We start from the raw sequence: 5,449 nt of genomic DNA on the forward strand, positions 1-5,449 counted from the left end.
ATATATTTACCTGTGTTTTTGTAACTGCATACAGCAATCTGGTGACTGACCACACTTATTTATACTATAAGTTTAAGAACTGCATATTACACGATTTGTACACACACGCATTTATATATTTACCTGTGTTTTTGTAACTGCATACAGCAATCTGGTGACTGACCACACTTATTTATACTATAAGTTTAAGAACTCCATATTATACGATTTGTACACACACGCATTTATATATTTACCTGTGTTTTTGTAACTGCATACAGCAATCTGGTGACTGACCACACTTATTTATACTATAAGTTTAAGAACTCCATATTATACGATTTGTACACACACGCATTTATATATTTACCTGTGTGTTTGTAACTGCATACATCAATCTGGTGACTGACCACACTTATTTATACTACAAGTTTAAGAACTCCATATTGCACGATTTGTATACACACGCATTTATATATTTACCTGTGTGTTTGTAACTGCATACAGCAATCTGGTGACTGACCACACTTATTTATACTACAAGTTTAAGAAATCCATATTACTCTAGTCACCAGATTGCTGTATGCAGTTACAAAAACACAGGTAAATATATAAATGCGAACCACACTTATTTATACTATAAGTTTAAGAACTCCATATTACACGATTTGTACACACACGTATTTATATCTTTATCTGTGTGTTTGTAACTGCATACATATATATGTATAAATGATGACACCGTTATATAGACGTTATAGTTATATAGACACTGAGTTGCGATTCTTATGGCCAGGAAAGAAATTCAGTATATTTGCTTTTTATATTATACATATACACATTGACGTCGCAATAAAGTATTCTATAATATTTCAGAAAACCCGCTTGTTTTACTATTAGCTGAGCTCGTGATGTTTATCGGTAATAAATTGCTTTGATTAAGGACTACTGCTAGTCGGACGTTGTTAGTATTAACATTAATATCTGTAAGTGAAATGATATTCATGATGGAACAAAAGTTACTACACAGGGTTGGCGCTAAAGGAAATATTGAGGTGACAAATGATTGATTATTTCAGACTAAGATGATAGAAATTTAACTACGTTCGAAATTCATTTGTATAGTTACAACGTCCTGTGCTTACACTATAGTAACAACTTCCTGTACTTACAGTTTACTTACAACGTCTTGTGCTTACACTACAGTTCCAGCTTCCTGTACTTACAGTATAGTTACAACGTCCTGTGCTTACACTATAGTAACAACATCCTGTACTTACACTATAGTTACAACGTCTTTTACTTACACTATAGTTACAACGTCCTGTGCTTACACTATAGAAACAACTTCCTGTACTTACAGTATAGTTACAACGTCCTGTATTTACACTATAGTTACAACGTTCTTTACTTACACTATAGTTACAACGTCTTGTGCTTACACTATAGTTACAACGTCCTGTATTTGCAATATAGTTACAACGCCCTGTACTTACACTATAGTTACAACGTCCTTTAATTACACTATAGTTACAACGTCCTTTAATTACACTATAGTTACAACGTCCTTTACTTACACCATAGTTACAATGTCCTGTGCTTACACTATAGTTACAACGTTCTGTGCTTACACTATAGTTACTACGCCCTGTACTTACAATATAGTTACAACGTTCTGTGCTTACACTATAGTTACTACGTCCTGTACTTACACTATAGTTACTACGTCCTGTACTTACAATATAGTTACAACGTCCTGTACTTGCAATATAGTTACAACGTCCTTTACTTACACTATACTTACAACGTCCTTTACTTACACAATAGTTACAACGTCCTTTAATTACACTATAGTTATAACGTCCTGTACTTACACTATAGTTACAACGTCCTGTACTTACAATATAGTTACAACGTGCTGTACTTACACTATAGTTACAACGTCCTTTAATTACACTATAGTTACAACGTCCTGTACTTACAATATAGTTACAACGTCCTGTGCTTACACTATAGTTACAACGTCCTGTACTTACAATATAGTTACAACGTGCTGTACTTACAATATAGTTACAACGTGCTGTACTTACAATATAGTTACAACGTGCTGTACTTACACTCTGTATTTGTGTGATTATCAAACTCTTCATGAAATCTCTTTTTTCTGTCTTCCATGATTATTTCGAGGAAAGTCCGCAGGTACTAATTATTACCTGTTGTGTTATAATGCTTATTGTAGAGACGTAGTAATTGTCGTACTACAAATTGAAATATTCTATATAAGTTATATATCGTATGATACGTGTTTTATCTTCACTTTTTGACACAAAGAAAGTGCTACACTCATATTACCGTATCACTTTTAACCCTAACATGGCGGACTAAAATAATATGTAGTTACAACAAGTAAAAAAAAAGTAATGAAGTAAGCATTTAATAGCTGTTAAGATGACAAAAAAATGTGAGTTATTACACAAGAAGAATGGAACAAGGATTAGTGTTAGCTACAATCTATGCCATTAATATAACAGATTAGGGCCAACAAGTTGTATATCGAAGGGTCTGGGGTTCGAGACTTGATTATGCTGAACACCCTTCGCACCTTCAGTTGTTTGCACGCTAAAAGAGATAACCAACCCCGTTATTCGATTCAAAAAGTCGGACAAAGTCCTTGTGCTGCAGGCTGCCATTTCTCTGATCAGTAGTTCAAAATTAGTGACGGCTATACTTGAATCCTAAGGGGTTTGTGACCTGACCTTTTTGACCACTTGCACATAAATTGCCGTTTAGGTTGGAAATTTCAGTTTCAGACTAGAGGTTCATTTCGAAATTGTATTGAAATTCTTGCTAGTACACTCTATCGAACACGTACAAATGTAAAGGGTAAATTTCTTTTCTAACTATTTAAAGAAAGTAAATTCTGTAAAAAATTTGATGTAATTTGTTGTAGAATGTATGCATATGAATACCCGCCCATTATTTGGCTTCTTAAAAATGTTCACACATTTGTAATTTTTTCAAAAATTGTATTCGAATTTCACGCATTCTTTGTATAAATGTTTTGTAAGAGAGTGGCCGCTAAATTTTACTTTATGCAGGAGAATATGCATTGTGCTTTAAGCCTGCCTAAGCAAAAGAACAGGCTTTTTGAACCAATAAAATATCTCTTAATGTACTTGAATTATAAGTCTCTACTTCTGAATTCTCAACGCTTTAAATGATCGTTTGCTGATCCTAGTTAGAGAATTGTGATATATCGTCTTCTCCGCCTTCCTTTTCATAGTGTATTTTACATTATACACGAGAGTGAATAATCATGATGATAATTGTTTGTTTGTTTTTGAATTTCGCGCAAAGCTACACGAGGGCTATCTGCGCTAGCCGTCCCTAATTTAGCAGTGTAAGACTAGAGGAAAGCCAGCTAGTCATCACCACCCACCGCCAACTCTTGGGCTACTCTTTTACCAAGGAATAGTGGGATTGACCGTCACATTATAATGCCCCCACGGCTCAAAGGGCTAGCATGTTTTTGGTGTGGTGGGGATTCGAACCCGCGACCCTCAGATTGCGAGTCGAGCGCCCTAACCACCTGGCCATGCCGGGCCATATAAAATAAAATGATGCAACGTGCAGTTTCAATGTACTAAACTAGAAGCTGGGCATTCCGACGCACTTTAACCTGGAAAAACAGATATGATGATCTAAGTTAGTTGATATGTCTTATAGCCCACGTCTGGTTGAAATATCACAAACTATACACCCAAAACATATCGGTTTATTTTGAGGGAACAAGAACAAATTAACTCTAGTTTTGTTGCAAAGTATTTTTGTAATAGTACCTAATGAATGTAATTAAAACTGTGTTTCTCTATACAGTGTTTATTGAAAAGTCCTTAAACGAAGCACTTTTACACTTTGGTATAAGAACTGCTAAAGGTAGAAGACAGTTGTATATTTTATTAATGGGCTCATCAAACTTGTCAGAAAAACAAATCAAAAATGTATTAATACCTGTGACAAAGTTACTAGTTGATTACAGTTATTGTATATTATTTCATTTGTTGTTGTTGTTGTTTTTCAGTGTCATACCATTCCAAACCCAGTAAGGAAACTGGTCGGTAAACAAAGGTTTGCGTCCTCTCTTCGGCCAAGATAAATGTCCAAATGTAGAAAACTGGCAGACCAGCAGGGGTTACGCCCTCTCTTCGGTCAGGAGAAATGTCCAAATTTAGGAAACTGGCAGACCAGCAGAGGGGTACGTCCTCTCTTCGGTCAGAAGAAATGTCCAAAATTTAGGAAACTGGCAGACCAGCAGGGGGTTACACCCTCTCTTCGGTCAGGAGAAATGTCCAAATTTAGGAAACTGGCAGACCAGCAGAGGGGTACGTCCTCTCTTTCGGTCAGGAGAAGTGTCCCAATTAGGAAACTGGCAGACCAGCAGAGGGTTACGCCCTCTCTTTGGTCAGGAGAAGTGTCCGAATTTAGGAAACTGTGGTTGTAGGGATAGGCAGGTGTAATTAAGTTAGTGAGTTAATACTATAAATATATACTTAATACGCTTATCTATAGGAATGGTGTTTTTACTCACCACAGTATCTATATTTGAAGAGTGAGCAGAATTGATACCACTAATTTAGTCTTCAGAATTATTCAGTATGTAAACCGTGTAAAATACTAAATATTTAAATATTAAGCCCAATCTATCATTCGATTCAAAACTTGTGAGTGCGTTATACCGTTTTCGGGAAATTTCAACTTTCATAACTAACTATGGACAATGATAAACCAAAAACAAAACCAAGAGGGAATCCTCAATAGCTGCGGCTGTAATTAGATCGAAAATCGGTCAAGAGATGGCGCTATGATCTGAAAGTTTGTACTTAAAAATAAACTCAGAGGCATTTTATTAGCCGCTGTGCAGCGGCTAAAAACAAACAAAAAAAAATCAAAACAAATCAGGTTTATTACATACGTGCACTGTATAATATATGTATATGGTGTTTTTATACTTGGCTTTTAATAAAACATTCATCTCTTTAGATAGTCAATCGGAATTAACGTTGTAGGAAGATTTGTTTGTTCTTAGTTAGGAACAAAGCTACACAATGGACTATCTGTGCTGTGCTCACCACAGCTATGGAAACTCGATTTTTACGTTATAAGCCTTCAGACTTATCGCTGTGCCACTGGGTGTGAGGGGTTGTACGATTTGGTTGTAGTTAAGCACAAAGCTAGACAATGGGCTATCTGTGCTTTGCCCACCACGGGTATCGAAACCCGGTTTCGAGCGTTGTAAGTCCGGAAACTTACCGCTGTACCACTGAGGGGGCGTTGTTGTAGGAAGAAGAGTTTAGTGATCTGTCGGATATTATTTACAACTGGAATAGCCCAGTCAATAGGAATCAACGTATTAGTATAAAAACGATTATCCAATAGGATGGGGCGCTCGACTCGCTGGTTCGAATCCCCG

The sequence above is a fragment of the Limulus polyphemus genome, unplaced genomic scaffold, assembly GCF_000517525.1.
Source record: "Limulus polyphemus unplaced genomic scaffold, Limulus_polyphemus-2.1.2 Scaffold1138, whole genome shotgun sequence".
Classification (NCBI taxonomy): Eukaryota; Metazoa; Arthropoda; class Merostomata; order Xiphosura; family Limulidae; genus Limulus; species Limulus polyphemus.